At 46.1% G+C, this 13,099-nt stretch overlaps 1 pseudogene across 1 annotated transcript in view; it reads left to right on the top strand.

Annotated features, from left to right (window-relative positions):
• LOC311223754 (voltage-gated delayed rectifier potassium channel KCNH5-like) overlaps positions 1-13,099 on the top strand; it is a 301,501-nt pseudogene that overhangs the window by 22,591 nt on the left and 265,811 nt on the right. Inside the window, exons 4-5 of the transcript in view lie at positions 1,361-1,489; positions 11,607-11,725. The product of the transcript in view is annotated as a voltage-gated delayed rectifier potassium channel KCNH5-like (transcript). The remainder of the gene's footprint in view (positions 1-1,360; positions 1,490-11,606; positions 11,726-13,099) is intronic.

Genomic DNA, 13,099 nt, shown 5'->3' with positions numbered 1-13,099 from the left:
TGACCCATTCTCTTATTGTTATTCTAGTCGTACATGAGACTCAGAAAGTTGACGTCATTGGGATGAACATTCCAGTTGTGTGTTGCAACATTCCTACACAGTCAAACAGTATCAAAACCCTATGGAAGCCACCTCGGTTGACCCATCTCTTCTCTTGATCCTCCAATCACAACTGTTACGGTGGTCTGAGACAGGCTCATTGTCACGATTCACTGGGCATGATATTTATATACTGTATATAACCCACTAAAGCTCTGATCTCGAGATAAACGGCTCTGTGTTCATTCAACAAACCTTCTGGACTGAGGTGGTTGAAAAGAACGAACGATGAAAACCAATGAATCTTCTATATACTACCCCCACGTGGCTAAAAGACCGGCTGGAATTGTATTTACGGCCCGAACTGCTGTGGATTTCTTCAGTTCAGTGGTGTAGCTCTTCTCTCTGCAGATAGATAGAGATTTTGAGCTTATTGAACTACCTCTGGACCACGGAGGTGGAATGGAGTGAACTTTGAATACTAATGAATATGCTGTACCTCCCTAGGTAGAAGGATGCAACAACTCCTCTTCCTGATGCCCCCCCCTTCACACACACACATGCCCTAAATAATAATAATAATAATAATAATAATAATAATAATAATAATAATAATAATAATAATAATAATAATAATAATAATAATAATAATAATACACTTTATTTGTATAGCACCTTTCATACAAGAATTGCAGCTCAAAGTGCTTCACAGCAGTACAACAAAAACTTGCACAAAATAGGCATAACGCACAACATTTACAAAAAAAAGTGCAGACATAAAATGAGCATAAAATAAAGACAGCGGCAAAATATAGTCAAGCCAGGTAAGACATAGAACATTAAACCACATCATTTTTCATAGTAGCATCTAACATCTTAATAGGCCTCTTTGTGGTCAAATAATGGTTTGATTATTAATTTATTACTGATACACATCCTTTAAACTTTAGCTTTTGTGATTTATGATCACAGGGACTCGAACCCACAGTATCCTTTACTAATAATGTCATAAATAGACTGTAAATAGACTGTAAATAGACTACAAATAGACTGTAAATAGACTATAAATAGACTGTAAATAGACTGTAAATAGACTATAAATAGACTATAAATAGACTGTAAATAGACTGCCAACTCTGCTTACAGGAATTGTATTTGTTGCATGAACTGACAACTAATGACTATCACAACTCTTTATAGACTCTAGAATCTAGATTGATGCCCCCTGAGGCTTGTTAAACTACCTCTGGCCAGCAGGGGCCCCTGGGGGGTACTGTAATGAACGATGGACACTAATGGCTGGTCTGCGCGGTCTCTGCAGGGAGCCCGGTGTGGTTCTACATGCAGGTGGCTCCCATCAGGAACGAGAATGACAAGGTGGTGCTGTTCCTCTGTACCTTCAAAGACATCACCGTCTTCAAGCAGCCCATCGACGATGAATCCACCAAAGGTGAGCCCCCCCCCCCACCTTTAGTTAAGTTAAACAGGCAAAAGGTCAAGGTCGTTCGGCTAGCCACTCTGCCCCCAGTGGCAGCTCACAGCACTGTCCTTTGTGTACGACCAGTTAGCTTCGCATCTGTGACACTATTATTATTATTATTATTATTCCATTATTATTATTTTTCTTTCATTATGTACTATGTATTCTGTGTATATATTGTTTATGTCATATCTGCTTTGAATACAGTATCTGTGCCGTAGAGAGTGCCAGGAAGGGTGGTGGTGGTGGTGGTGTAGTGGGTGGGGCGGTGACATGAAACCTTGAAACAAGGTTTTAAACCAGATCCAAACCTGTGACGTCAAAGAGTCCATGGCGCACGCACCCGTCCCGGCCCGCTATCCGCGACACCTTTATTAACGGCCCTCCTCATCTGTTGGGGCTTATAATAGAAACTCGGGGAAAACCTTAGCTCATCTATGATGCAATTTTTGGTATGCGTCTCCTGGCATGCTTCACTGAAACCCAATCCAGGGAAGCGCTACCGCTGCTGGCTAAAATTGAATAGACCTCATCATGAATTAGCGGAAAGTGGACGTCTGTGTGTGTGTGTGGGGCTGTCGGGTTGCGTTTATACGATGTCCCAACGCTGTCTGGAATCACAGGGGACGTGGGTGGCGCTGGTGATCCCCCCCCCTGCCCGCCTTGACTGATGTACAGTGTCATTTCCACGCCCCCAGGCCTCGTCTTGGCGCTGATAATCGAGTGTGTTTGCCCTTTGACAAGGATCCCTACCCACCCGCGATGCCAGCCCCCCTCCCCCACCCCCCTACTGTTACTGTACCGTCAGACATACACGTACAAACATACATCTAACACGCGCAAACACACACCACCTCCGCCCCCATCGTCTGCTCCTTACGTCAACGAAGAGACACGCGGGAAAGCCGAGGGGGGGGTTCGTCACGTTTCATCACGTGGGGTTTATTTATTTATTATTACACGCTCAATGACACACGGTTAGCGTGCGCTGGAGACACGGTCTGAGTGGAGATGATGTTGATGTGTCGTGGCTTTAGAAACTTACCTGACGTGAGCCTCCACGGTCGATGAGCCTCTATGGTCGATGAGCCTCTATGGTCGATGAGCCTCTATGGTCGATCAGCCTCTATGGTCGATGAGCCTCTATGGTTGATGAGCCTCTATGGTCGATGAGCCTCTATGGTCGATGAGCCTCTATGGTCGATGAGCCTCCAGGGTTGATGAGCCTCTATGGTCGATCAGCCTCTATGGTCGATGAGCCTCTATGGTCGATGAGCCTCTATGGTCGATGAGTCTCTATGGTCGATGAGCCTCTATGGTCGATGAGCCTCTATGGTCGATGAGTCTCTATGGTCGATGAGCCTCTATGGTCGTTGAGCCTCTATGGTTGATGAGCCTCTATGGTCGATGAGCCTCCAGGGTTGATGAGCCTCTATGGTCGATGAGCCTCTATGGTCGATGAGCCTCTATGGTCGATGAGCCTCTATGGTCGATGAGTCTCTGCGGTCGATGAGCCTCTATGGTCGATGAGCCTCTATGGTCGATGAGCCTCTATGGTCGATGAGCCTCTATGGTCGATGACCCTCTGCGGTCGTTCAGCCTCTATGGTCGATGAGCCTCTATGGTCGATGAGCCTCTATGGTCGTTGAGCCTCTATGGTCGTTGCTGCCCGAGCCATCGCTTCTGTTCCTCTTTCGTTTATTTGATTCATGTCCACTTACGGATCCTGGCATCTGGAGCAGAGCGCCAGCGGCGAAGACGTCTCTCCCTTGACTATTTAATTTAATCGTTTCTATTGTGGCATTTCAATTTCTCAATTGAGTGCGACATGAACGTTGCGTACCCCCGCTGTAATATACCAGGTGCTGCGTCACCAGCCTTCTCTCTTCCTCGTGACATGAGCGATGGACACGAGGACGACACACTTGTTGTTGGATTTGAACTCTCGACTATGCGTGCACATGGTGTACCCATAGCCCGCTCTCCACAAGGACACCCAATATGTCTATATTTTCTATATTAAATAATACAATAGAAACAGACAGAGAGAGGTGAGGAATGACGTGTGACAAAAGTCATAAACCTGTGACGTCGCAGGCACACAAGGTCACAGGTCACAGAGCACCCCACCTTTTAACCATAACTGTTAGACACAAACTGGGCGATTAGAAAGGATTGCAGGTGTGTGTGTGTGTGTGTGTGTGTGTGTCTGTGTGTGTCTGTGTGTGTGTGTGTGTGTGTGAGGGGGTGTGAGATGAGACACACCGCTGATGAGGACAGACGCCGAACGCGCTCAATACAAACTCAGCCTTCGCTCGTTAGTCAAGAAGCCAGGAAGTCAGGAAGTGCCGTGTCTTCGAAGATGAGTGATCCAAAATGAAAACCCCTCTCTTTTAGGTTAGGCACGAGGTCGTGAGGTTAAAGGGTAATTTCACAATGTTCAATGCTTAGTCCTATTTCTTAGTTACCAATTATGTTGTCGATCGGAGTCCTTCCTCGGTGCCATCCATGTTGCTTCTCACACTGCGCACGCACGCACGCAGCTCCTGCTAATTAGCCACACAATCAATGCAAAGCCAATGGGGCCACGCCCCGGGCTGTACAGGCCCTGAGACCCCCTCCACGGTGCACCACACCTATGAAGCAGAGCATAGATTGTACTGTGGAAGGATTTTACCGATCGACAACATCGTTCATTAGGCGATAATTCAATATCAATATCATTGTTTATCGCGTCGTATGGAGTTCAAGGTGACATAGTGATATTGGGATATCGTCGCGTACAGTTCTGTCATCTAATTCAACTCAAATTTCTCTCAAAAACGAGATCTTCTAAACCTGAGGAGATGTTATTTCAAAATAACAGTTTGGGTGCAAGACAGTACTGTGTCAAATGATTTATACCATTGCCAGTACCATGGTAAAACCGATGCTGGCAGTAGCTCTCTGGGCAGGGGTGGGCTCAGCTCAACCAAACATGCGTCTTGCCCACCCGGTCTTAACCCAAAGGTTAAGGGGGGAAATAGTCGCCCACCTGCTAATTTAGCGGCCCACCCTAATATAGCAGGCTAGAAACGGCCCTGGGTGAAACAAACAAAAAATACCACCAATCTACCGTGATATGAGGCAAGGGGTTGTTTGATTGAGTGGGTGGGGTGCTGGAGGGCGTGTGAGAGGATCGCTGTGCCAGTGGGATGACAGTAGACGGCTTTGAGTTTATCAAACCTCCCTCTGGAATATAGAGGTAGAATGAATATTGCCACGGCTGTGATGCGCCAGGCATCACAGAATGGCAATATTCATGAGATACCACGGGTTCGAGTGTATTATTGCTTTTATACAGCAAGTTGCACCGTCTGGAAAAATATAGGATGAATACAGACAAATCTAGGGTATTTTAGATCGATTTCAGTGAACTTGGCGTAGAAAAATAGTTCCTAAATATGTCTCGTTGCTATGGAATATTGGCAACGCAAATGAATGATGTATTAGTCTAATTTAACATACCCATTGACTATAAACGAGTGGATAGATATAGAGGACGGGCCTACATCTAATGGTATTCATAAAAACAGCATTATTAGACGTGCCAATCCAACGAAAGATGAGCTGGACGCGCTGGAGAAAAGCCGCAATTAATCCTTCAACACCACCAAGTCCACGGCCTGGGCATTGAACTGGCCCAACTCCCGGAACTGTCCGAGGTGCTGATTTACTTTTTCAGACTTTGGCTTGCATTAGACTCCTCTATATCTATCCACTCGTTTATAGTTAACTGGTACGTTAAATCAAACGTAACGTTGTCCGCGGAGTAGGTCATGTTGATGAATGGCAGTTGAAACATTCTAAAGCCAGCGCAGTGGTATATTCATGGTGATTTAACCGTGAGTGTATCAGGAATATACTCACGGTTTAGAACGCTCTCGACCAATCAATCACAATGTGTGGTCGGACCTACCTGTTGTATGATGAATAGTACTGATGAATTTGCTACATGACACCTCCTTAGTTACACGTAACTACAACTCTTACTGACTGGAATCCTATTTGTTGCATGAAATATCAGCAACCAACCTTTTGTAGACACTGTCCTATAGGCTTGTTTAAAGGGATAGTTTGGATTTGAATTTTTTTATCCACACCACAACATGCAAACAAAGGTTTGAGCCGCTCACAACAGAAGGCTGCAGTCCAAATGTATTTCCATGTGGTTCTTCTCTCCGACTGACGCGATATCTCTGAACTATTTTGTTGATTGAGGAAGCTAGTTCCAAGATATTGCATATCGGGCCTGAGGGGAGAATCAAGCGCTGGAAACACATTTGGACCGTTGGTATTCTGTTGTGGTCGGTTAAACCCTTTGTTTTTATATCGTGGGTTGCGGATTAAAACTTGTTTGTTATTGGACCCTGTGTGCTGCCCCGTCTGAAGCTGCCCGGCTCACTCGCAACACGGCCAGAACTTCCACCGCGGGTCTCGGTAAGTCGGCTAATGCGCTCCTGCATCGATTACTCCACCGGCACACATTTCATACCATTTCATGTCAAAAAAAGGAAATCCCAACAATCCCTTTAACTTCCCCCTCGAGGACCGCGCCGCCTAGTAGTGCAATGCATGACGGATCCCAGTGAAGGATGAGGATGATGATATAAACCACAGGTTTACTGTGAGTGACGTGAGTGGTGCAGGGGAGAGAGAGAGAGAACCCTCACATCTACTGTACCGGCCCGGAGACTGGAAGGGGTGGCAGAGGGCGTGTGTGTGAGAACGTGCTGTTGAAGGAGACGGACGCCCCCCCCCCCCACGCCCCCTGCCCCCCCCCGCACCCTGCGTGCTGTGTGACTCTGGCTTCTCCCGCGGCTCCACACGTCACTAAAGCTTCTGCATCAGCCGAGCTGCAGAGATATTCTGCACTGATCAGTTGTTACGCATGTGCCCGTCCCCCGTGTTCATGGATGTCCTGTCTCCCTGTCTCTCTGTCTCTCTCTGTCTCTCTGTCTCTCTGTCTCTCTGTCTCTCTCTGTCTCTCTGTCTCTCTGTCTCTCTCTGTCTCTCTGTCTCTCTGTCCCTCTGTCTATCTGTCTCTATGTACACTTCTGTCTCTCTGTCTCTCTGTCCACCTCTGTCCCTCTGTCCCTCTGTCTCTCTGTCCACCTCTGTCTCTCTGTCTCTCTGTCTCTCTCTGTCCCTCTGTCTCTCTGTCTCTCTCTGTCTCTCTGTCTCTCTCTGTCTCTCTGTCTCTCTGTCTCTCTGTCTCTCTCTGTCTCTCTGTCTCTCTGTCTCTCTCTGTCTCTCTGTCTCTCTGTCTCTCTCTGTCTCTCTGTCCACCTCTGTCCCTCTGTCTCTCTGTCTCTCTCTGTCTCTCTGTCTCTCTCTGTCCCTCTGTCTCTCTCTGTCTCTCTGTCTCTCTCTGTCTCTCTGTCTCTCTCTGTCCCTCTGTCTCTCTGTCTCTCTGTCTCTATCTGTCCCTCTGTCTCTCTGTCTCTATCTGTCCCTCTGTCTCTATCTGTCCCTCTGTCTCTCTCTGTCTCTCTGTCTCTATCTGTCTCTCTGTCTCTCTGTCTCTCTGTCCACCTCTGTCCCTCTGTCTCTCTGTCTCTATCTGTCCCTCTGTCTCTATCTGTCCCTCTGTCTCTCTCTGTCTCTCTGTCTCTATCTGTCTCTCTGTCTCTCTCTGTCTCTCTGTCTCTCTCTGTCCCTCTGTCTCTCTGTCTCTCTCTGTCTCTCTCTGTCTCTCTGTCTCTCTCTGTCTCTCTGTCTCTATCTGTCTCTCTCTGTCTCTCTGTCTCTATCTGTCTCTCTGTCCCTCTGTCTCTCTCTGTCTCTCTGTCTCGCTCTGTCTCTCTCTCTCTCTCTCTCTCTCTCTCTCTCTCTCTCTCTCTCTCTCTCTCTCTCTGTCTCTATGTACACTTCTGTCTCTCTGTTCCTCTGTCTCTCTGTCCCTCTGTCTCTCTGTCCCTCTGTCCCTCTGTCTCTCTGTCTTTCTCTGTTCCTCTGTTCTTCTGTCTCTCTGTCTTTCTCTGTCTTTCTCTGTTCCTCTGTCTCTCTGTTCCTCTGTCTCTCTGTCTCTCTGTTCCTCTGTCTCTCTGTCTCTCTGTTCCTCTGTCTATCTATCTCTCTGTTCCTCTGTCACTCTGTCTCTCTGTTGTTCTTCTGTCTCTCTGTCTCTCTGTCTATCTATCTCTCTGTTCCTCTGTCGCTCTGTCTCTCTGTTGTTCTTCTGTCTCTCTGTCTCTCTGTCTCTCTGTCTCTCTGTTCTTCTGTCTCTCTGTCTCTCTGTTCCTCTGTCGCTCTGTCTCTCTGTTGTTCTTCTGTCTCTCTGTCTCTCTGTCTCTCTGTCTCTCTGTCTCTCTGTCTCTCTGTTCTTCTGTCTCTCTGTCTCTCTGTTCCTCTGTCTCTCTGTCTCTCTGTTGTTCTTCTGTCTCTCTGTCTCTCTGTCTCTCTCTCTCTCTGTCTCTGTCTCTCTCTCTCTCTCTCTCTCTCTCTCTCTCTCTCTCTCTCTCTCTCTCTCTCTCTCTCTCTCTCTCTCTCTCTCTCCCGCCCCTCCTTTCTTTAAACTCTTATGTTTACCTTCTTTTCAGACGGTACACCCCCCCCCCTCCCCCCTCCCCCAGTATTACCAGGGACGCATTAGAGCCCCGTATCCTGAAGCTAAATCTCATGCCGTGTGGAGATCAGCACTGTGCGCTCTGCCCGCTCTGCCCGCTCCGCCCGCTCCGCACAATAAGCTACACGACCAGCAGCATCTCTCTTCCCTCGAGGGCAGTGGAGGAACTGAGAGGTGCTGTTCTGGCTGAGACACCCGGGCTCATCTGTCTCCGTGGCCTTCCATTGTGAAGAGGCAGCAGCCTGTGTGTGTGTGTGTGTGTGTGTGTGTATGTGTGTGTGTGTGTGTGTGTGTGTGGTGTGTGTGTATATATGTGTGTGTGTGTGTGTGTGTGTGTGTATATGTGTGTGTATATTTGTGTGTGTGTAATGTGTGTGTGTGTGTAATGTGTGTGTGCGTGTATATGTGTGTGTATATTTGTGTGTGTGCGTGTATATGTGTGTGTGTGTGTGTGTATATATTTGTGTGTGTGTATCTGTGTAATGTGTGCGTAATGTGTGTGTGTAATGTGTGAGTGTGTAATATGTGTGTGTGTGTGTGTGTAATGTGTGTGTGTAATGTGTGAGTGTGTAATATGTGTGTGTGTGTGTGAGTGTGTAATATGTGTGTGTGTGTGTGTGTGTGTGTGTGTGTGTGTGTGTGTGTAATGTGTGTGTGTCTCTGTACGGGTGCCTGTCCTCTTCCGCCCCACTGGGCTCCTGGGCAGTGAGTGCCTCCACCTCCCGTCTGCAGAGGGACAGAGAGCGGGATCCCAGGCAGCCGGGGGCCTCGGGGGCCAAAGAGCCCTTTCCAAAGCCCCCCCCCCCCCCCCCCCCCCCCCCTCTCTCTCTCTCTGAGTTTGTAAGGGAACGGGTCAACCTCGAAGGGGAACCGGTTGACGGGCGGCCGGTGACTCATTGTTACTGTATGCAGCGTCCCTCTTTGTTCCCTTAGCGCAGCGAGGTTCACAATAACGGAACCATTAAGAGACGACTCCGTTACGTACAAAGCGGAGAGGAGAGTTCTGCCGTTCGCTCTCCACAGGCTCGCAGGTTCCGTCAGGCATGTGCATACAGTAGGGGCTTCCCCATACACAAATGAACTGTAGTAAAACTGTAGTATTCCTGTGTCCACCCGCCCCCCCCCTAGACACACTATAGTAGAAATAGTGAATCAATATATAAATAGTAGGGATGTCCGATATTATCGGCATACCGATATTATCGGCCGATATCTGCATTAAAATGTGATATCAGAAAATATCGGTATCGGTTTAAAAAAAAAAAAAAAAAAAAATGTTTTACATTTCTATAACCTTTATTTACCCAGGCAAGCAAGTAAGAACAAATTCTGATTTTATTTATTGTCAAAAGTATGCATAATGTTGTGTTAATTCCACAACAAGAGATATGTAATCTTAATTACCTGAAATTATTCAGTTTTTTGGGGGGGGAAACCCTGCATATATCAGTATCGGTTGATATCGGTATCGGAAATTAAGAGTTGGACAATATCGGTATATCGGTATCGGTAAAAAAGCCAATATCGAGCATCCCTAATAAATAGCCATATACATATTATCTATCTATGGTAAGTGTGGATGGAAAAACCACAAGAATGCTATTGCGATACAGCGTTTCTTCTAATATTCCACTATGAAAATACTATGGTGAATCACTACAGTATTTGTGTGGAAAAAAAAACCCATAACAAACAAACATCAACAAGAACACGTGAAAACTATAGGTTTTACTACAGTTCCTCATCCTCCTTCCATCGCCTCATGAATGCTGGGGGTGGGTCAGACAGTCACACGGCGTTAACCGGTCTGATCTGGTCTTAACTGGTTCGGGAGGAGGAAGCATGTTGTATTACTACATACAAACTCCACGGGACTCCTGAGAACATCCCGGCTACGAGGGACGTGTGAAGTAGTACCCAGACGTGACCCGATGTGGTTTGACTTTAGTTTACGGTACAGTTTTTCTCGAACGAGCGACGTAAAATGTCTAATACGTCATTATACGCAGTTTAATTACGGCATAATTTTGATGCATGGTGTCTAATTAGGGTATAACTGTGTTTGTTTCATAAACACTCGCCTACCACCACAGAGACCCGGGTTCAATTCACGGCATCGGTTCCTCCGGCGTGGTCAGTCGTCCCTACCGACACTATTGGCAGTGTCTGCAGGGCGGGGAGCCAGTGGGGTATGAGTCCTGGACTCCTACTGGCCTGTTCAGCAGGGAGGGGATCTGGGGTGAAATAGCGTGAACCTCCACATGTGTTACGCACTAAGGTGTGATAAACCAGTCATAAGATGTGATAAACCAGTCATAAGATGTGATAAACCAGCACTAAGGTGTGATAAACCAGTCATAAGATTTGATAAACCAGTCCTAAGATGTGATAAACCAGTCCTAAGATGTGATAAACCAGTCCTAAGATGTGATAAACCATTCATAAGATGTGATAAACCAGTCCTAAGGTGTGATAAACCAGTCATAAGATGTGATAAACCAGTCATAAGATGTGATAAACCAGTCCTAAGGTGTGATAAACCAGTCATAAGATGTGATAAACCAGTCATAAGGTGTGATAAACCAGTCCTAAAGTGTGATAAACCAGTCCTAAGGTGTGATAAACCAGTCCTAATATGTGATAAACCAGTCATAAGATGTGATAAACCAGTCCTAAGATGTGATAAACCAGTCCTAAGATGTGATAAACCAGTCCTAAGGTGTGATAAACCAGTCCTAAGGTGTGATAAACCAGTCATAAGATGTGATACACCAGTCCTAAGATGTGATAAACCAGTCATAAGGTGTGATAAACCAGTCATAAGGTGTGATAAACCAGTCCTAAGGTGTGATAAACCAGTCCTAAGATGTGATAAACCAGTCCTAAGATGTGATAAACCAGTCATAATGTGTGATAAACCAGTCATAAGGTGTGATAAACCAGTCCTAAGGTGTGATAAACCAGTCCTAAGGTGTGATAAACCAGTCATAAGATGTGATACACCAGTCCTAAGATGTGATAAACCAGTCATAAGGTGTGATAAACCAGTCCTAAGGTGTGATAAACCAGTCCTAAGGTGTGATAAACCAGTCCTAAGGTGTGATAAACCAGTCCTAAGGTGTGATAAACCAGTCCTAAGGTGTGATAAACCAGTCCTAAGGTGTGATAAACCAGTCCTAAGGTGTGATAAACCAGTCCTAAGGTGTGATAAACCAGTCCTAAGGTGTGATAAACCAGTCATAAGGTGTGATACACCAGTCCTAAGGTGTGATAAACCAGTCCTAAGGTGTGATAAACCAGTCCTAAGGTGTGATAAACCAGTCCTAAGGTGTGATAAACCAGTCCTAAGGTGTGATAAACCAGTCCTAAGGTGTGATAAACCAGTCCTAAGGTGTGATAAACCAGTCCTAAGGTGTGATAAACCAGTCCTAAGGTGTGATACACCAGTCCTAAAATGTGATAAATGTTTTATTGCTACAGGATGGACCAAGTTTGCTCGTCTGACGCGCGCGCTCACCAACAACCGCAACACCTTACAGGAGCTGACGCCTGTGAGCAGCAAACATGAGGTCAGCCACAAGCAGTCTCGCCTGGCAGAGGTAAGCACTGACGCACACACACACAGACACACACACACACACGCACACGCACACGCACACGCACACACACACACACACGTAAATATGCTAACTTAGCACATCTCTGCTCGTTCCATTTTTACGCACAAATAAACCCACATAACCACACACGTACACACACACACACACACACACACACACACACACACACACACACACACACACACACACACACACACACACACACACACACACACACACACACACACATATTAAATGCTTTATTGATGTGCACATAAATACAAAGTACATTAACCCCTTAAGCTTATCCCACATTTTGCATAAAATGCCTGACGATTGCATACCCAAAGTAATTTGCATTTTATTATACTTCATACTTATAGCACATGCACGAGTCTCGTCTCCTTTGAAAGGTAACATTCTGTAAATCACTTTGGGTGCCAATGTGATAGAGAAACAGAGGTTTGAACACACTGAAATAAAATATTTGCTCCTTGCTTTTGTGTTGACTTGTTGCCAGATTCCTGTTTTTAGGTTCCAGCTGATGAATGATGAATTGAAAATGGGGGACCCTGATGTAAACAAGACTAAGTCTTTCTCTGGTCTGCATCCCCTTAACAATTGTATGTATTGAGCTGTACTGTACTGTACCCATTCTGCAATCTGTTAATAAACTTTTCAATCAATCAATCAATCAATCAATCAGGTAGGAGCTGGAAAACATAACGGTTCCATAGCCTGAAGTCTTATGTAGTACAGGTCCAAAGTCTATAAAATCCCACGGAAAATGAGTGTTTTTGTAATGTGTGTGTACCGAAATAATTCAGCGTGATTATCCAAAATGACCGTCCACGTCCATTCATTCAGACGCACAAGTCAAAACAAAGAACTTGTTGGTCTTCTTCTGACCCTTTCTCGTTGCAATCAGCGCTCGTCTGGGATCGCTTTCAGAGCAGACGCTCCTTGGCTACAACGGTGGTCAATGATTTTCGCCATCAGAGGTGACTGGTCAGTTCAGGGACCGTTTACAACGTGGTCACTCGTCGGAACGGCTTGTCAAATGATGCTCGCTGGATATTTCGTCTTGTAACTCGAGACCCGAAGCACGCAATAGGTTGAGTGTGGTGACGATCGAAAGGCGGCAAATTCAACTTTCAAACAACGTATTGGATGATCGGCGAAAAATGCAGCCCGGAGCCAATAATAGCAGATATAGAGCAATACCTTGCTAACTGTTTAGCCTTTCTCTTGGAGATGTGGGCCGTCTGAAGGCCCCTAACCACCAGCTTGTGAACATGACCCAGGCTGCCAAAAATGTAAACTAAAAGTTCACACTTGTAGCCTAGTTGTGAGATGTTCAGCTTGAGTTGCTGA

The sequence above is a fragment of the Notolepis coatsorum genome, assembly GCF_963971535.1.
Source record: "Notolepis coatsorum genome assembly, chromosome: 2".
In the NCBI taxonomy this organism is placed as follows: Eukaryota; Metazoa; Chordata; class Actinopteri; order Aulopiformes; family Paralepididae; genus Notolepis; species Notolepis coatsorum.
This window is presented reverse-complemented; position numbering and strand designations above follow the sequence as displayed.